We start from the raw sequence: 21,282 nt of genomic DNA on the forward strand, positions 1-21,282 counted from the left end.
CCGGGGAGGATGGGGTCAGTGAGATCAGACAGTGTGTAACCCGGGGAGGATGGAGTCAGTGAGATCACACAGTGTGTAACCCGGGGAGGATGGAGTCAGTGAGATCAGACAGTGTGTAACCCGGAGAGGATGGAGTCAGTGAGATCAGACAGTGTGTAACCCGTGGAGGATGGGGTCAGTGAGATCAGGCAGTGTGTAACCCGGGGAGGATGGGGTCAGTGAGATCAGACAGTGTGTAACCCGGGGAGGGAGTCAGTGAGATCAAACAGTGTGTAACCCGGGGAGGATGGAGTCAGTGGCTCAGTTCAGTAGTTGCCATCCAAAGTAAACATCCGAACACTACAGAAATAATAAAAGTAAGGACCAATTAAGCCAGGTTCGATTCTGAGATTTGACTTGTCCAGTGGGATCAGCTGGAATTTTAACTCACTGTTTAAACGGTGCTGCAGTTTGTTGGGGTGTATTTTACCGTCCCATATGGCAGGAGAATCAGAGCGGGGGGAGGGGCAGATCATGGAAAGGTCCGTTGATCTCGAGTCGGATTTTCTGGTTTCATCACTGTCTAGATTAACCTTATAGCCCCCAGCTATCGATTGGACAGTACCAGAGCTCATGAGCTCCCTACATCGGTGACTGGGATCAACCTCTCGATGGTCACTCTATTCCTCTTCCTGCTCAGACCCTGTTCTCTTAACTTTGTATTTGAACCATTGATTCTTGCTCAAAATCTGGAACTTTGTCCTGTATGAAATTACGATTTTATTTATTTTCTGAACCTACCCGCTTCCATTTTCACTATTGTTGAAGATGTTGGATCTGCCATGGTGGTGTTAGACGATCCCATATTCTGACACCCCATAACAAATACAATTTTCCACATAAAATTCCACCGAGAAACTCCTCATAACAGCCATACATTTTACATGTAATATTTCAGGAAATTTATTTGCGACGCGGAGTCACTGCTAATTCTGTTCAATTTTCGAAATATAAAGAGGTGCTGGAAAATCCCAGCAGGTCTGGCAGCATCTGACGGAAAGAAAACAGAGTAAACATGTTGAGTCCACGATGTCTCTTGGTTCAAACCCCAATGTTATCTCTGTTTCTCTCTCCACGATGCTGCCACAGCTACTGAGTTTTTCCAGCATTTTCTGTTTTTGTTCCAGATCGCCAGTATTTCATTCTTACTCGACCTGTGTATTCTGATTTGAAACGCGTCCAGGCAAGCCCAGGCAATCTGCAAATGTTATTTTGCCTTTGGGCTTGGCTTTCTTTCAGCAGCATCACAGGTAGAGACCGCTGACATTCCCTGTCAGTCCTCAATAACCAGTTATTAATAATTATAATTTAAATTATGCTCAGTTCCAGACAAGAAGCTGAGTTGTTTGAGCTCAATATAGGCAGTTCCCAATACCAGCTATCTATAGGACAATTCCAGTACTCAGGAACTCCCTCACCTGTGACGCTGATGTCTCTCACTTCCCTCTTTCTACCCAGCCACTAGAAATATTTACCTCACAAAATGCAGCATCTCTCCTGGAACCAAACATAGTTTTACTTCCAATTATTAATAAGTAGTTTCAGTTTCCTCAGGACTTCTTTGTCTGGTAAACTAACAGTCCAGGCTCAATTCCCTATCAAATCTATCCGTTGTGTCATCTGGAGAAGAGCTTTTTGCTTCATTCAGACACTTGCACGTGCAAAGACCTCTGTGTCGGATAGATTCTAATTATCAGATTAGCAAAGTAATCTGTTGCGCAATTAATAACCGGTCTCAGTTTCCAAAGGACCTGTTTGTTTGGTAAACTCACAGTGCGGGTGCAATTCCCTCTCTATTAAATCTATCCATTGTGTCATCTGGAGAAGAGCTCATTGATTATAACAGACACTGCACGCTTCCAGGTGCAAAGATCGGTGTATATCTGACACCTGCACCAGTCTGCCATGAGGGACCCTGTCAAAGGATCATTAAGATCATTGAAAGAATGTGCCCGCTTTGCTATGGGTACGATTGTGCAAAGCCCGACTGATTTACTTCAAGGTGAAAGTGAATGGAAAATTTGGGTTTGAGGGTATAAAGCTACAGGAGGATGGAGTTAGTGAGATCAGACAGTGTGTAACCCGGGGAGGATGGAGTCAGTGAGGTCAGGCAGTGTGTAACCCGGGGAGGATGGAGTCAGTGAGATCAGACAGTGTGTAACCCGGGGAGGATGGAGTCAATGAGATCAGACAGTGTGTAACCCGGGGAGGATGGAGTCAGTGAGATCAGACAGTGTGTAACCCGGGGAGGATGGAGTCAGTGAGATCAGACAGTGTGTAACCCGGGGAGAATGGAGTCAGTGAGATCAGACAGTGTGTAACCTGGGGAGAATGGAGTCAGTGAGATCAGACAGTGTGTAACCCGGGGAGGATGGAGTCAGTGAGATCAGACAGTGTGTAACCCGGGGAGGATGGAGTCAGTGAGGTCAGGCAGTGTGTAACCCGGGGAGAATGGAGTCAGTGAGATCAGACAGTGTGTAACCCGGGGAGGATGGAGTCAGTGAGGTCAGGCAGTGTGTAACCCGGGGAGGATGGAGTCAGTGAGATCAGGCAGTGTGTAACCCGGGGAGGATGGAGTCAGTGAGATCAGACAGTGTGTAACCCGGGGAGGATGGAGTCAGTGAGATCAGACAGTGTGTAACCCGGGGAGGATGGAGTCAGTGAGATCAGACAGTGTGTAACCCGGGGAGGATGGAGTCAGTGAGGTCAGGCAGTGTGTAAGCCGGGGAGGATGGAGTCAGTGAGGTCAGGCAGTGTGTAAGCCGGGGAGGATGGAGTCAGTGAGATCAGATGAAAGTTATAAGGAGAGGCTGAATAGACTGGGACTTTTTTCTCTGGAGCGTAGGAGGCTGAGGGGTGACCTTATAGAGGTCTATAAAATAATGAGGGGAATAGACAAGGTAGATAGTCAATATCTTTTGCCAAGGGTCGGGGAGTATAAAATTAGAGGGCATAAGTTTAAGGTGAGAGATACAAAAGTGTCCAGAGGGGCAATTTTTTCAGAGGGTGGAGAGTGTCTGGAACAAGCTGCCAGAGGTAGTGGCGGAAGCGGGTACAATTTTATCTTTTAAAAAGCATTTAGATAGTTACATGGGAACAATGGGTGTAGAGGGATATGGGCCAAATGCGGGCAATTGGGATTCGCTTAGGAGTTTAAAACAAAAAGGGCGGCATGGACAAGTTGGGCCGAAGGGCCTGTTTCCATGCTGTAAACCTCTAGGACTATGGGAATTGATAAGATAGAAGCAGGGAAGTTGGTTCCACCGGTAGGTGAAACTAGAACTAGGAGGCATGGCCTGAAAATAAGGGGTGCAGATTTAGGACTGAGTTGAGGAGGAACTTCTTCACACAAAGCGTTGTGAATCTGTGGAATTCCCTGCCCGGTGAAGCAGTTGAGGCTGCCTTACTGAATGATTTTAAGGCAAGGATAGATAAATTTGGAGGCCATTTGGTCCATCCAGTCTGCACTGACCACAATCCCACCCAGACCCTATCCCCGTGTTTACCCTGCTAATCCCCGACACCGAGGAGCAACTTAGCATGGCCAATGCACCTATCCTGCTCATCTCTGGAGAGTCGGAGGAAATCCCCACAGACACGGGGAGAATGTGCAGACTCCACACAGACAGTGAGCCAAGGCCGGCAAAGTCAGCGAGGTGAAAGTTGTGCAGTAGAAGCCCAGACAGGGCAAAAGGGAGGGGAGGGGATTTCCATGAGACACAAACATTGCGGGTTCCAGTTCTCTCTCTCTACAGAGTTTGGGATTTGGGGCTGCTGTGGCAATACACGTGTTGCACTGTGAATGTGCACGTATCCTCGTATTCAATCAACCTCTGTCAGTTTCCTTGCATTTGTTGATTTACAGCCGCACAAAGCAATTTAGTTTCATGTGCTGCAAATGCTCAGACAGGGCCCAGACTGAAATAATGAAGAGAGATCTGGTGCTGTGTTTACTCAGACAAGCGCTTGATTGCAGTAATTTAGATGCTGCAGCAGTGTTTACACAGACACGGCCTGGATTGTAATAACAGATCTTTCTGTGAAACATAGAATCATCCAATTGCTGCAGTGCAGGAGGAGGCCATTTGGTCCATCCAGTCTGTACCGCCCACAATCCCACCCAGACCCTCTCCCCGTGTTTACCCGGCTAATCCCCCTGACACTGAGCACCAACTGAGCCTGGCCAGTGCCCCCGTGCTGCTGATGTTTGGAGAGTGTGAGGAAAGGGCCGCAGACACGGGGAGAATGTGCAGACTCCACACAGACAGTGAGCCAAGGCCGGGAATTGAAGCCGGCTCCCTGGCGCTGTGAGACCGCAGCACCAACCACTGAGCCACCGCGCCGCCCACAATGTAACTGACCGTCCCCGCTCTGTTAATATGATACAAAGACGGGCTGTATTTACACAGGAAACCGACATTTTAATCCTCAAGCTGAATGTTGTTGGAGTTGAAACTTTTTCTGGGCCGTTAATTCCTCCCCGTGATTCACAAACCCGGAAATACCCGGATACGCAGTGATGGTGTACAGGATCTTGTTCTCCTCCACGTGTTTGAAAACAGCTGCTGCCACCGTCTGATCTTCAAAAAACTTGTTGAAATATCCCTTCCGTTCATCACCAACAAATCCCAGGATTTCAGCCCAGACACTGATGTCAGCCTTTTCCAATAAATGTAATGCAGTGGGGCGGCTGGTCACTAGCACTGAACATCCTGGGAGCAGCTTGTGCTGTATTAAACTGTACACAATGTCAGACACTTCACACCGGAATTCGGGATCTGTGCACATGTACTGAGGTTCTGTATTTCTCCGATTGTCGGCAAAATCAATACTGTCCTTGAATTCATCCAAACCATCAAATATAAACAGCAATCCCTCTGGGTTCTTCCAGAGCTCTCCCAGAATATTCCCAAAGTAGGGATACTGCTCCAATATCAGATTCCTCAGATTTATTCTACTGTTAATAGTGTTCAAATCCCGGAATTTAAAATTGAAAACAAATTGAAAGTGTGGGTATATTTTCCCAGTGGCCCAGTCATAAACAATCTTTTGTACCATTGTTGTTTTTCCAATTCCCGGCACTCCGCTCACTGCTGCTGAATTCCCAGATTTGGATTTTCTCTGGGAAAAGCTGCTCTGAAACAATTGATCAGTTCGGATTTTTTCCAGTTCTTTCCGGAGATGTTTCTCTCTCCATTCTTCATGGTCTCGGCCTCTTGCGAGCAGTTCATGTTCGACAAGTGTCCGATCTCGAACAGTAGAAATAACCGTTAGCTCAGCGTATCGATCAACCAGTTGGAAAATCTTAACCTTCTCCTTTATGAGGATAGTGTTCACTCTCAGTGTTTCAGTTTGTACCCGGAGTGTCTCCTTGTGTTTCTGTTGGAGATCTTCAATAAGAATGGAGAGAAAGTTAGTTCTATTGGCATTTTACAAACATCCCGGTAAAATTGACCAATCCATTAAATATTGCAGGCATTAGTTCAGTTCCAACATAGATTTTTGTACAACTGGCTTTGACAACTAATGGCCCATGGGCCAAATTCAGCCACTGAACTGTTTGTATTCAGCCTAATAAATATGGCTGGACAGCTCAGCTCTGCAGAAGTCAAATCTGATCCAAACACCGGTCTCCCTTTCTGCCTCTGCAGATCTGCAGAGTTTTTCCGCAATTTTCTCTTTTTATGTCATTTGTCCTGTAACAGAATTAGACCACAAATAAAGAAAATATGGGGAGAAAGGAGGCTGTGATTGGACAAGCAGCAAAGTGTTGAAAACCCCACTTTTCTATTTCAATTTGAATCTTACAGAGCTCGTATCACAACAGCGAATAGCAGAGTTCAGGTCAGGGCAGAGAAAGGGCGAGAATCCTGAGGAACAATTACCGCACGTGAGTGGGGTGTTTGTGTGTGCATAGATATGTGTGAGTGAGTGAGTTCACAGAGAGAGAGAGAGAGATGGAGAAAGACAGAAGCAGAGTGTGTGCGAGAGAGTGTGTGTGAGATTATGTGAGAGTGACAGAGAAGGAGAACAACTGATAGAGAGCGTGTGGGAGGGAACATGAGAGTGAAAAATTCCCTGAGACTGTGGGTGTTAAACAGAATGCGATAATAACAGAGGAAAGGTTGAGGGATAAAGGTTGTGAGACTGTGTTAGGGAGAATGACAGAGGAAGCGATGAAGAGGGAGATAGTGTGCGTGAGGAAAGGCGAGAGGATAATATTGTGAGACTGAGTAGGTGAGAGTGAGAATGTCGATATAAGATAAAGAGAGAAAATGTGAGAGCAAAACAGAGTTATCGATGTGTGTTTGAGAAACACACAGCGTGTATGGAAGAGAGTGCGTGTGAGAGGAAGAATGAGGGTGTTGTGGGTGTACATAAGAAAGAGAATGTGAGAGTATGTGAGAAATATGTGAGAGGAAGACCATGCGAGAGATTATGTGACAGAGAATCTGTGTGTGACTGAGTGACGATGAGTCTGAGAATGTGTGTATGAGTGCGTGTGTGTGAGTCTCTGTGAGGGATAGACTGTGAGAGTGTGTGCGCGAGTGAGTGAGTATGAGAATGTGTATGTGAGAACATGTGTATAACTGTGTATGTGGGACAGCGTGTATGTGTGTGAGAGAGAGTGTATTGTGACAGAAATTGTGCAAGAGAGTATGTGCGAGAGGGTCCATTGGAGAGTTTTTAAAAAATCATTTCCTGGATCCAGATGTCACTGGCTAGGGTAGCATATATTGTCCGTCGCCGATTGCCTTTGCGATTGTGGCAATGAGCTGCCTTCCTGAAGTCAAGGAACCGAACAGCACGTCTTTCGGGCTATGGGAGAAAAACGGAGCACCCGGAGGAAAACCATGCAGGCGCAGGGAGAACGTGCAGACTCCACATAGACAGTAACCCAAACCAGGAAAAGAACCCGTGTCCCTCGCCTGTGAGGCAGCATAGGGGGAGCAGCTGGAAAATGCAAGGTTAAAACAAGGTTAGTGAAGCAAAACTTGAAACTGACATGTGGCCTTAGAAGTTGAACAATATAATGATGTGCAAGTGTCACGGGTGAGTCACTTTCATACACACTGTGAGAAGGACAATAATGAGAAAGAGAGCTGTGATAGAGAGGGATGCAGCTAACAAGAATTTGGGGAGATAGTGCAGAAATATAGTAAATTCGAGGTAACTGTGAAGTGAAACACAGAACGCAATCAAAAACTGTCTAACGACACAACGTGTCAGAAGGAGATAGAGGCTGACATAGAGAGTGATAAATTGGCGTCTCTATTCTCAGCTCAAATGGTATGATGTGCAGTTTTGAGAACCATGGGCTGGATGGAATCAGTGATAAATTGAATTATTGAATTTGCTCCTGTCGCCTATGGTGGGTTGTTTTACACATTTGGGAACACAGAGCTGGATGAAGACAGCGACAGGGACGGAGATATGGTGTGCATTTGGTGAAACCATCAGGTCCACTTGCACCCATAATCACGACCCTCACATAGACCGCAAAGAAACCCAAGGGGCCATTTGCACCAAAACAAATAAGTGAGCAAGTGATTGCGCGATGTTACAGAACTGGGAGGGGAAGGAACTATGTCCCCACACATCACCTGGAAATGTTGTAAACAAATTGGCAAGAGGCAATGCAAGGGTAGGTTCATACCGATCCACTGCTGTGCTGTAAATTGGTGGGAGGCTCAGGTCACAGATAAAACAGATCACGCCTGTATGGCTAAGCTAACTAACTATCTGGGAAAAGACTTTGAATCACAGCATTCTGAATGCACATTTAAAACACAATATGCTTTGATAAGGAAACTTGTGTTTGAGTAAGTTTCTGTGTTGTGTGACAGGTCCGTGTGATTTTTCTTGCCAGCGAATCTGTGCCTCCTGTCTGCGGCATTGAATTGTGCTGGTGAACCCTCTGTGATTTGGTTCCATTAGCTGGTTTCAAGTTTCTTGGTAAATGCATGCAGTTATATGTTGAAATAGGTTGAGTCAGGAGAAGATAATTGTGATAAAATGATACAGGAGTTTTTGAAGCACCTGCTTTGTTTTGGCGGGAGAGTGGTGATGATGGGACAATAAATATAATTATTTACACTTTGGTTTAACTTCAAAGACTATCTATGGCTTAGAGAGATTGACTGTTAAACCAGAAAGGCATTGTTTATAATTTCTTCAGAATTTACCTTTAGCTTTGAGGATAATTGCAGTTTTTGTAGAAAGAAGAATGATGACTCCTGTCTGAACCTATTCCCTTATTTTATTTTAATATTCTATTTTCAGTTATAAGTCGTTAACAATGAATGAAAGCAAAGTTTAATGCTGTGCAGAGGATATGTGAATGTGAGGCATCCATGCTCGATGAGTCTGTGTGTCTAATAAAACACTGGTATGGATTTTTCTTTGCTGTCTTGGTAGCTTTCATGTTTTGTTTCCCTTAATTACGATTTTGTAATAAAAGTTTCAATAAACAGTTTATAATCAAATGTGGGTCATGAGCAGAATGAAAAATGAAATTTATAACCAGGCAAAACTTTGAAATTCCTTAATCCTGGGCACGGTTGCTGATAACTTATTTGTATTTTTTTTTAAAGGGGCAGTGATGATGTAACTACTTTTGAAAACTTTTGTTCTTTTTTCATTTCCAACGAGCAAATCTTAACAATTCTCTGTTTAAATTTATTGCACATCTCATATACGGATTGCGATTTTTTATTTAGAGCAGATTTTAGCTTTCAGTTTTTCTCAAATAGCCAGATATATCTGGACTGAATTAACTAACTTGGCTCCAAGCCAAATGTATACTTTGTGTTTTCATCAAATATACAGCTCATGAAGCACAAGACAATAAGGAAGTCGACCAGCTTCAAGATTGTTTATCACAACATAATGATAATTGGGGATGTAAAGGCTTTGTCTTTTTGTAGAAAAGGTGAACACATTTAAACTAATTTGTTACCCTTTGAATTAAAGTATTTGTGATTAAATTCACTTAACTTCCATTTCAACTCGGGCACTGCTGTATCTGATAATTTAACCCTTCTCTTAAACCTGCCATGCCTGTATATTTAACTGTTTAAATAAATTGATTGTATGGATATTAGCAACTCGTATTTAAGAAGTTACATACTGTTTAAGAGGCTAATAAGCATTTTTAAAAATTGTTTTTAAGGAACAAAGAGTAATATGATTTAGTCTCTATGTTTTCTTTTGAATTTCAAGACCTTTTAGTTGTTCGAAAAGTGATGAGTTAAACATATTCTCAGCTTATGGTCAATTTGAATCTTGGCCTCAATTTCTAAAGGTAATATGAAGTGTTTTGTGTGTTATGCATGCGGAGTAATGTTAATGTAAACTCAGCTAACGTATACAGAGGCATGAAAAATATGTTGCTGAATTTATACTTAATTAAATGCTAATATATTAGAAATTAATGACTGTAAAGTAATTTTACAACAACAACAAAGAACAATACAGCACAGGAACAGGCCCTTCGGCCCTCCAAGCCCGCGCCACTCCCCGGTCCAGGATTGAATCCTGAATCCAGGATCCCTGCCCAATTTTCCAGCCTATCTACACACCAATATCCTATCCACCGAGCTGTCCCTCACAGCTACGATGCTTTGTTCATCACAACCTATTAACTCACCCCCACCCCCCCATTCCAGACCATGTGATCTCCAGGGAGAGGCGAAAACCCAGAGTGAAAACCCCAGGGCCAATATGGGGAAAAAAAATCTGGGAAATTCCTCTCCGACCCCCTGAGGCGATCGAAACGAGTCCAGGAGATCACACTGGCCCTGATCGGAAAATGCTTCCCATCCCTAGTCATTTCCACTTCCACGAACACCATATGAATTCCCTGCCCCCGAGACAGGTTCACAACTATCAGCAGTCTCGCTCTGTACTGGCACCAGCAAGATGATCATAGAATGAAGCCTTGAAACGAGAAACAAGGAACAATTAGCCCGCGCCGCTCCCTGGTCCAAACTAGACCACTCTTTTGTATCCCTCCATTCCCACTCCGTTCATATAGCTGTCTAGATAAGTCTTAAACGTTCCCAGTGTGTCCGCCTCCACCACCTTGCCCGGCAACACATTCCAGGCCCCCACGACCCTCTGTGTAAAATATGTCCTTCTGATATCTGTGTTAAACCTCCCCCCCCTTCACCTTGAACCTATGACCCCTCGTGAATGTCACCACCGACCCGGGGAAAAGCTTCCCACCGTTCACCCTATCTATGCCTTTCATAATTTTATACACCTCTATTAAGTCTCCCCTCATCCTCCGTCTTTCCAAGGAGAACAACCCCAGTTTCCCCAATCTCTCCTCATAACCAAGCCCCTCCATACCAGGCAACATCGTGGTAAACCTCCTCTGTACTCTCTCCAAAGCCTCCACGTCCTTCTGGTAGTGTGGCGACCAGAACTGGACGCAGTATTCCAAATGCGGCCGAACCAACGTTCTATACATCTGCAACATCAGACCCCAACTCTTATACTCTATGCCCCGTCCTATAAAGGCAAGCATGCCATATGCCATATTTACAACAACACTTTAGGGCTGTTATGTGTTGAGGAATGAGGTGATCTGCAGATAGGAAGATAAAGTTAAATATTGGGAATGACAATGAAGTTGCAACAGATGATAAGGTTTTTCCATCATTTAATTGTCTGCAGTTATGGAATGGAATTCAAAACCTTAAAAGAATAAAATACAGAGTTTGCGCCAATCACGCTATTCACGAACTAAAGGAAAAACAGTTAAGGACAGTAGAAGGGAAAGCTGGTGGGTACCACATTAGCAGAATTCTATCAAAGAGACAAGATAATTGCCTGCTCCTTCCCCATATGCCAATGTGCCACCCCTATTCAAAAAGGGATGGAGGCAAAAAGCAGGTAGCTATCGGCTGAATAGCCTAACATCTATTGTGGGAAAAGATTGGAATCAATTCTGAAGGAAGCAATAGCAGCAGATTTGTAAAATTATAATCTAATTAAACAGCATCACCATGGCTTCATGAAAGGGAAATATGTCTGACTAATTTATTAGACTTTTTCGAGGACCTCTCAACCAGAGTGGAGAGAGGGGAAGCAGTAGATGTGATGTATTAGGACTTCCAGAAGGCGTTTTACAAGGTAAGTCAAAAAAGTTCAAGATATTAGATATGAGCCCATGATGTTTGAGGCAGTGTATTGGCATGGATCGAGGACTGGCTAATGGGCCGGAAACCGCGAGTGGCATAAAGGGTTCCTTTTCAGGTTGGTGACCTATAAACAGTGGGTTTACACAGGGATCAGTGCGGGACTGCAAATCTTTACAATATATAATAATGACTTGGATGAAGGAAATTAATGTTTTGTAGCCAAATTTACAGACAATACAAGAATAGGTGGAAAGGCAAGTTGCAAGATGGATACGAATAGCTTACAAATAAATATTTATAGGAGAAGCAAGTGGGCAAAACGTTGGCAAATGGAGCATAATTTGAGAAAATGTGAAGTCGTTCATTTTGGAAGGGAGAACAAAAGAAAAGTGTATTATTTAAATACAGAAAAACTGCAGAAAGTCACAAGACAAAGTGTCTTGGTGGTACGTGAGCACGAAACACAGACATCTCGCACATAGGTGCAGCAGGTAACCAGGAAATCTACTGGAATGTTGGCCCTTATTTCAAGGGTGTTGGAGTACGAGTAGGGAAGCCGTGTTGCAAGTGTTGGTGAGACCACATCTGGAGTACTGTGAGCATTTTTGATCCCTTTATTTAAGGAATATATTATTTCATTCACGGCATTTCACAGAACTTATGGAGGCATTGTCTTATGAAGAAACATTAAGCAGGTTGGGACTCTACTCATTGGAATTTAGAAGAATGAGAACTCATTTTATTGAGACAGATATGATTCTTAAGGGGCTTGTCAGGATAAATGCTGAGGGGATGTTTCCAGTCATGGGAGACTCTAGGACAAGAATGCATAGTCTTCGAATAAAGGGGCGCCAATTAAAGACTCTGCTCCCACAGGGCTGTGAGTCTTTGGAACTCTTTTCCACAGAGAGCTGCGGCGGAAGAATTATTGCGTAGTTTTGAGGCTGAGAAACATATATTTTTGATCAGCAAGGGAATAAAGGGTTATGGCAAATGGCGGGGAAGTAGACATGAGGAATGTCAGATCAGCGATGATCCAATTGAATGGCTGAGCAGGCCCAAGGAGCTGAACAACCTATGTCTGTATGTTTTTCTTATGGTCTTATGTTCTTATGATCTTATGAGGGGCGGCAGGGTGGCACAATATTTAGCACTGCTGCCTCAAAGCACCAGGGATCCGGGTTCGATTCCCGGCTTGGGTGACTGTGTGTGTGGAGTTTTCACATTCTCCCTGTGTCTGCGTGAGTTTCCTCTGGGTGCTCCGGTTTCCTTTCACAGTCCAAATATGCAGGTGAAGTGGATTGGCCTTGCTAAATTGCCAATTAGTGTCAGGGTGCGTAACTAGTGTAAGTGCATGGGGTTATGGGGATAAGACCTGGGTGGGATTGAGGTTGGTGCAGACTCGATGGGCCGAATGGCCTCCTTCTGCACTGTAGGATTCTATGATCTATGATCTTGTATATCCCAGCGTAAAAGCGTTGTGTGAATTTAAAACAGACAAACATCTGAATTGTACAATGGAAATCCGAACCCTCGATATTGACAGTGTACAAGTTCCTTATAAGGGAAACGGGGAATATTGTATTACCACCTAATTGAAAGAATAGGAATATGGCTGTGAGATTTTTTCCCATTGCTAACACCATCCTTTGCTTTAAAGCCCAGATCCCATCATGCTGAGGCCACCTCAAGCTGCTCGACAGAGATAAACTGGAAGAAAACATTAATAATGTCACTGAAGAATCAAACAGTACTTTGGGCAATTACGTTGATAAATGTGAAACTTACATTCGAGTTATACAAAAAGATTTGCAATGGATCAAGAAACAAATACAATTCACCAAACTATTGCCCAAGTCATTCAACAAAGAGGGAAAACCAGGCAAGTGATTGCAGCAACAAACAGAACCAACTGTTGAGTTGAATTTTGGAATTGGGGTGCGAAAGTACAAATACAACTATGGATAAGAATTACTTTGCATGTTGCAATTATTGTTGTAGTTTCGACGCTAAAGTAACAAATGCATACTTTGATGATTTGAATTCCGGAGAGATGAAATTGAAAATAAGTTAGAAACGTAATTGTACATAAGAAAGCCCGAACTACTGATCAATATACTTCGAATGTAACATGACATGGATTTGAGTATCTGCTTAAACAGGGTGTGGACGGAGAAAGAACGGCTACGACAATGACTTAACAAGAATAATGGCAACAGTGACTGTAAAAAGGGTATTCTCGCTGGGAGAGAAGCATGCTGGGATTTTTATTCAACATGTAGATTAAAACCAGGTGCCTGTCGGAAAGAGACTGTGGTCTGGGAGCTGTGTTCTGAAATTCCTGTATTGGCCCAGATAAGGGAAGTTGTTTACATTAACAGAAACACTGCGTCTCGGATTTATATAGCTGCTATGTATGGGATATATAAAATGAACTAAGCGTAAAGGCGTCTTTCAAAAGTAATTTCAGTGGATGTTCGAGCCATGTGATCGGTTTCTGGTTACACAATTAGCTGGATGACAGATAATCTTCCGGAGGCGAGTGAAGAATTGTGGATAAAAAGCCATGTGAGTCCTTTGTTTGGCAGCGATAACTCAAAGAGACCGACCATCGCAAGTAGACTTGTACCCTGAAGGATGCTTCAGAGAAGGGGAAAATAGATTCTACATCGAGGATATTTAATGGCCAATGCTCTCCTCAACTGGGTAGTATCTATTTTCAGTTAAATAGTTAAAGTTGATGTTCAGTTAAAGTGCAGTTTAAGAGTTAAAGTTCAATTGAAAGTTGATGTTCAGTTAGTTCAAGTAGAGTGAAGATTTAATGAGTTGCAACTGTTTGTTTGAATTGGTACGAGAAGTGTAAAATGAAGCAATAATTGAATTGCTGTCCTTGTTTGTCTCATTAAATGAAATGCTTGGAATGTGTTTCTATTAAAGCTGCATGACAAGAGTGAGGTTTGATGAGGCTCAATTGTGCTCCAATTCGCTAATGCTCAAAGGGGGACTAACAGCGAAATGCCTGCAGAGCATGATGGGAAAAAGGTCAACTTTGCACAAACCAGAGAACTGCTGCAGTTAAGGAACACGAGCAATAAACAGAGGCCGTCAGAATCTATAATTGGGTAATAGCGGCAAGACAAGAGCATTTTACGGGACAAGTGGATCCTTATTACCTTAATGAGAGAGAGTGTGCGAGCGAGAGTGAGTGAGCAGAATGTGTGGGTGTGAATTAGAAGTGGTGAGAAACATAGTATGAAAAACGGTGTGAGAGAATGAACCTGAGAAAGTAAGTTTGAGAGAGAGAGATAATCTGTGAGAGAGGTGATGAAGGTGTGAGGGAAAGTGTGAAAGAGTGAGTGAGAGAGTTTGCAAGTGTGTGATTGTGTGAGAGATGGAGGATGTGATAGAGAGAGTGAGTGAATGAGTTATGGAGTGAGAGAGTGTGAGAGAAAGTGATGGAGATTGTGAAGGAATCAACAGAAGAATGTATGCGTGCCGGAGGGAGGGCGCGCGTGCCTCCATCCTCCCCGGGTTACACACTGTCTGATCTCACTAGCTCCATCCTCCCCGGGTTACACACTGTCTGATCTCACTGACTCCATCCTCCCCGGGTTACACACTGTCTGATCTCACTGACTCCATCCTCCCCGGGTTACACACTGTCTGATCTCACTGACTCCATCCTCCCCGGGTTACACACTGTCTGATCTCACTGACTCCATCCTCCCCGGGTTACACACTGTCTGATCTTGCTCACTCCATCTTAGACAGAATGAAAGTGGAAGTTCCCTATTTTTAAACAAACTCTTTACAATACAGGCATCAATGCCATTTTCCTTCTTAACTCCTCACTTAATTGCGCAGAAGGAGGCCATTCAGCCTATCAAGTCTGCACCAATCACAATCCCACCCAGGCCCACGTATTTGCCCTGCTGATCCCCTTGACACGAAGGGGCAATTTAGCATGACCAATCAACAGGACCTGCACATCTTTGGAGTGTGGGAAGGAACTGGAGCACTCGGAGGAAACACATGCAGACCCGAGGAGAACGTACAAATTCCGCAAAGACAGTCACACAAGCCGGGAATCGAACCTGGTTCCTCGGTGCTATGAGACAGCAGTGTTATAACCATTGTACCACCTGTATCTGAGGTCATCATTGCAGATTAGAGAGCAGCTTCCTCGATGGTCAACTGATGGAATGCGACTGGCCCGGATGGGGTACCCGGACAAGCACTCAGATCATGCTCAGATCTGACACGGCGGCACGGTAGCACAGTGGTTAGCACTGCAGCTTCACAGCTCCAGGGTCCCGGATTCGATTCCCGGCTTGGGACACTGTCTGTGTGGAGTTTGCACATTCTCCTCGTGTCTGCGTGGGTTTCCTCCGGGTGCTCCGGTTTCCTCCCACAGTCCAAAGATGTGCGGATTAGGTTGATTGGCTATGCTAAAAATTGCCCTTAGTGTCCTGAGATGCGTAGGTTGGAGGGATTAGTGGGTAGATATGGGGGTAGGGCCTGGGTGGGATTGTGGTCGGTGCAGACTCGATGGGCCGAATGGCCTCTTTCTGTACTGTAGGGTTTCTATGATTTCTACAAGCACTCAGATCATGCTCAGATCAGCTGGTGGGGGTATTCGCAGACATTTTCAACATGTCTTTACAACAATCTGTGGTCCCTATTTGTTTAAAGAAAACGACCATTATCCCAATACCAAAGAAAAGCCTAGCAGCATGTCTTAATGACTATTATCCGGTGGCTCTGACATCCATCATTATGAAGTGTTTCGAAAGGCGAGTCATGGCATTAATCAATTCCAGCCTCCTGACTCCGTGGATCACAACAGTTCACCTCCCACCACAACTGGTCCACAGCAAACACCATCTCCCTGGCCCTGCACTCAACGCTGGAACACTAGATAACGAATATTTGTCAGACTCCTATTTATTGACTACAGCTCAGCCTCCAACACCATTATTCCTACAAAACACATCTCCAAACTCAGTTGCCTGGGTCTCCGCTCCTCCCTCTGCGACTGGATCCTGAACCTCTGAGCGAAGAGACCACAATCAGTAAGGATAGGCAACAACACCTTCTCCACGATCTTCATCAACACCAGTGCCCCAGAAGGCTGTGTTCTCGGCCCCCTACTTTATTCCTTGTACACCTATGACTGTGTGGACAAATTTCCCTCCAACTCGATTTTCAAATTTGCTGATGACACCACCGCAGTGGGTTGGATCTCAAACAATGACAAGACTGAGTACAGGAATGAGATAGAAAATGTGGTGAACTGGTGCAGCAACAATAATCTCTCCCTCAATGTCAACAAAACAAAGGAGATTGTCATCGACTTCAGGAAGCGTAGAGGAGAATGTACCACTGTCTACAGCAACAGGGGCGAAGTAGAAAGGATCCTGAACTTCAATTTTTCAGGTGTCCAGATCAGCAACAACCTGTCCTGGTTCCCTTCTGCCGACACTATAGTTAAGAAAGTCCACCAATACCTCGTCAGAAGACGAAGGAAATTTGGCATGTCAGCTATGACTCTCACCAATTTTTACAATTGCACCTCAGAAAGCATTTTCTGATTGTATCAAAGTTTGGTTTGACTCCTGCTCTGCCTAAGAGCACAAGAAACTTCAAAAGGTCGTGAATATCGCCGAATCCATCACGCAAACCAGGCTCCTGTCCACTGACTCTGCCTACACTTCCCGCTGCCTTGGCAAAGCAGCCAGCACAATTAAGGACCCCATTGTACCCCAGACATTCTCTCTTCCACCTTTTTCCCTCGGGAAAAAGATACAAAAGACTGAGATCATGTACCAACCGACACAAGAACAGCTTCTTCCCTGCTGCCATCAGACTTTTGAATGGACCTACATTGCATTAAATTGATCTTTCTCTGCACCCAAGCTATGCCTGTAACACGGCATTCTGCACTCTTTCGTTTCCTTCTCTATGAACGGTATGCTTTGTCTGCATAGCGCACAAGAAACAATACTTTTCACTGCATGTTAATACATGCGACAATAATAAATCAAAACAAAACCGTGTTGCCCCTTGATGGACATGCCAGCTAACGTTTAGTGATTCATGCAATGAAACACCTGGATCTCTCTGTACTTAACTCACCTGCAGTCTCTCTCCTTTTAGACAACAATCTGCCTTTTGATTCCACCTACTTGAAATGCATGACCTCACACTTGCCCACATTAAATTCCACTTGCCAAGTTTTCACCTAGTCACCCAGTCTATCTGTATCCCTTTGCAGCTTCACAATATCCCCATCACAACATGCTCTTCCAACGAACTTGGTTCCATCGGCAAATTTGGAAACCTTACATTCTCCTCCTTCTGCCAGGTCACAAAACAATTGTCAGCCAAGAATTGATGCCTTCGGTGCTGCACTAGTTATACCTTTCCAGTCTGAAAAGGAGCCATTTATTCCAACTCAGTTTTCTGCCCGACAGTTTTCAATCCACGCTAACGCACTTCCTCCAATTCCATGGGCTTTACTGTGATGCGCCATCCTGTTATGCATCACCTTGTCAGATGCTCATACAGGGCCCATAATGAAGAGAGATCTGGTGCTGTGTTTACTCAGACAAGCGCTTGATTGCAGTAATTTAGATGCTGCAGCACAGTGTTTACACAGACACGGCCTGGATTGTAATAACAGATCTTTCTGTGAAACATTGAATCATCCAATTGCTGCAGTGCAGGAGGAGGCCATTCGGTCCATCCAGTCTGTACCGCCCACAATCCCACCCAGACCCTCTCCCCGTGTTGACCCTGCTAATCCCCCTGACACTGAGCAGCAACGAGCCTGGCCAGTGCCCCTGTGCTGCTGATGTTTGGAGAGTGTGAGGAAAGGGCCGCAGACACGGGGAGAATGTGCAGACTCCACACAGACAGTGAGCCAAGGCCGGGAATTGAAGCCGGCTCCCTGGCGCTGTGAGACCGCAGCACCAACCACTGAGCCACCGCGCCGCCCACAATGTAACTGACCGTCCCCGCTCTGTTAATATGATACAAAGACGGGCTGTATTTACACAGGAAACCGCCATTTTAATCCTCAAGCTGAATGTTGTTGAAGTTGAAACTTTTTCTGGGCCGTTAATTCCTCCCCGTGATTCACAAACCCGGAAATACCCGGATACGCAGCGACAAACCGCAGTGCGCCTGCGCGCAGTAGGAAGCGGGCCCCACCCTCCCGGAGTGAAGGTCGCGCAGGCGCACTCGGGGCGGCGAGGGCTGGTTTCCGGCTCGCCGATTGGTCAGCTCCCGGTCACGTGCTGTGAGCGGGCAGTGACTTCAAACCCCCCTCTCCAGCCGCGCGCAGAAACCGTCAACGGCCGCGCCACGTGACCGCGAGCCGCTCTCACTGAGTGGGCGGGGACCTCACCGCACCCTCATTCCCCATTGGTGCATTCTGCTGTCCGTCAAATGAACGCAGCCAATAGGAGGCCGCTCCAGCAGAATGATTGGCAGCCAGTGCGGGCGCACTCGGGCAGCTTGTGATGAAGCAGCGACTCGCTGCCACTGGGGACAATCCCAGTCGGCGAGAGTCGGCGCCGCTGAAGTGGAGACTTTTTCTCTTATTTAATTCCTTACCGTTATTGAAAGATTCGGTGTGAAGCCGCTGGGAAAGCCCCGCACACGCAGTGAGAAACGGCGCGGCGCCTGAACTCCGCACTCGAGACGGCGGCGGCTGATTGTCCCGCTCGCCGATTGGCCAGATCCAGGTCACGTGCTGTGCGTCGGCAGTGACGTCAGAACGCCCCCTCCAGCCGCGCGCGGAAACCGTTTAACGGCCGCTTCCAGCCACGTCACTGAGGGGGCGGCACCTCATTGCGTCATCATTCAGATTTACATACAGCAGGGAAACAGGCCCTTCAGCCCAACTTGTCCAGGCTGCCTTTGTTTTTAAATCCCTAAACTCGTCCCAATTGCCCACATTTGGCCCATATCCCTCTAGACCCATCTAACTAAATGCTTTTTAAAAGACAAAATTGTCCCCACCTCTACTACTCCCTCTGGCAGCTCGTTCCAGACACTCACCACCCTCTGTGTGAAATAATTGCCCCTCTCACCTTCAACCTCTGCCCTCTAAGGTTTAGACTCCCCGACCTTTGGGAAAAGACATGAACTATCCAGCTGATCTGTGCACTCATTATTTTATAGACCTCGATAAGATCACCCCTCAGCCTCCTACGCTCCAAAGAAAAAAGTCCCAGTCTATCCAACTCCTCCTTAGAACCCAATCCATCAAGTCCCGGTAGCATCCCAGTAAATCTTTTCTGTACCCTTCTAGTTTAATAATATCCTTTCTATAATAGGGTGACCGGAACTGTACACAGTATTCCAAGTGTGGCCTTACCAATGTCTTGTACAACTTCAACAAGACGTCCCAACTCCTGTATTCAATGTTCTGACCGATGAAACCAGGCATGCCGAATGCCTTCTTCACCACCCTGTCCACCTGTGACTCCACTTTCAAGGAGCCATGAACCCGTACCCGAGATCTCTTTGTTCTGTAACTCTCCCCAACACCCTACCATTAACTGAGTAAGTCCTGCCCTGGATCAATCTACCAAAATGCATCACCTCGCATTTGTCCAAATTAAACTCCATCTGCCATTCGTCAGCCCACTGGCCCAATTGCTCAAGATCCCATTGCAATCCGAGATAACCTTCTTCACTGTCCACTATGCCACCAATCTTGGTGTCATCTGCAAACTTACCAACCATGCCTCCTATATTCTCATCCAAATCATTAATATAAATGACAAATAACAGTGGACCCAGCACTGATCCCAGAGGACACCGCTGGTCACAGGCCTCCAGTTTGAAAAACAACCCTGGACAACCATCCACTGGCTTCTGTCATCAAGAAGTTTAACAACACCAGGTTAAAGTCCAACAGGTTTATTTGGTAGCAAAAGCCACACAAGCTTTCGAAGCTCTAAGCCCCTTCTTCAGGTGAGTGGGAATTCTGTTCACAAACAGAGCTTATAAAGACACAGACTCAATTTACATGAATAATGGTTGGAATGCAAATACTTACAACTAATCAAGTCTTTAAGAAACAAAACAATGGGAGTGGAGAGAGCATCAAGACAGGCTAAAAAGATGTGTATTGTCTCCAGACAAGACAGCCAGTGAAACTCTGCAGGTCCACGCAACTGTGGGCGTTACAAATAGTGTGACATGAACCCAATATCCCGGTTGAGGCCGTCCGCGTGTGTGCGGAACTTGGCTATCAGTTTCTGCTCAGCGACTCTGCGCTGTCGTGTGTCGTGAAGGCCGCCTTGGAGAACGCTTACCCGAATATCAGAGGCCGAATGCCCGTGACCGCTGAAGTGCTCCCCAACAGGAAGAGAACAGTCTTGCCTGGTGATTGTCGAGCGGTGTTCATTCATCCGTTGTCGCAGCGTCGAAAGGGGCTTAGAGCTTCGAAAGCTTGTGTGGCTTTTGCGACCAAATAAACCTGTTGGACTTTAACCTGGTGTTGTTAAACTTCTTACTGTGTTTACCCCAGTCCAACGCCGGCATCTCCACATTCTGTCATCAAGCCAATTTTGTATCCATTTAACTACCTCACCCTGGGGCCCATGATGGAGGTTGTGCAACAACCTGCCATGTGGTACCTTGTCAAAAGCCTCATTGATTCATTGCACAATCCATCACTGCACCCTCATTCTCCATTGGTGCATTCTGCTGTCCATCAGCTGAACACAGCCAATAGGAAGCCGCTCCAGCAGAATGATTGACAGCCAGTGTGGGTGGAGTCGGGCAGATTGTGATGAAGCAGCGACTCGCTGTGGATTCGCTGCCATTGGGGACAATCCCAGCCAGCAAGAGGCAGCAAGGGCGGCACCTTCCGTCCCCAAGCGCAGCATTCGCACCATCCCACTTTCTCTTCCATTTGGGCAGCACCACAAACAGCTTCTTGTTGTCTCTTCCATTGGCAGCACCCCCGGGTGCTCTTGGTGCTCCCGTTCCAGCACCTTTCCTCTTAATGATGGGGGAATGAGGCTCTCATTGCCCAGAATAAACATCCAGCAACACCGACAACTCCCAGCTTCCCCAC

The 21,282-nt window shown here is 45.6% G+C and overlaps 1 protein-coding gene across 1 annotated transcript in view; it reads right to left on the reverse strand.

Moving 5' to 3' along the window:
- LOC144484291 (NACHT, LRR and PYD domains-containing protein 3-like) overlaps positions 1–18,914 on the reverse strand; it is a 100,435-nt gene extending 81,521 nt beyond the window's left edge. Inside the window, exons 1-2 of the mRNA XM_078202819.1 lie at positions 18,804–18,914; positions 4,458–5,429 (exon numbers count right to left, since the gene is read on the reverse strand). The gene's annotated coding sequence lies outside the window, so the exon portion shown is untranslated. The remainder of the gene's footprint in view (positions 1–4,457; positions 5,430–18,803) is intronic.
- Between the last annotated feature and the right edge of the window lie 2,368 nt (positions 18,915–21,282).

This window comes from Mustelus asterias, unplaced genomic scaffold (genome assembly GCF_964213995.1).
Source record: "Mustelus asterias unplaced genomic scaffold, sMusAst1.hap1.1 HAP1_SCAFFOLD_98, whole genome shotgun sequence".
In the NCBI taxonomy this organism is placed as follows: Eukaryota; Metazoa; Chordata; class Chondrichthyes; order Carcharhiniformes; family Triakidae; genus Mustelus; species Mustelus asterias.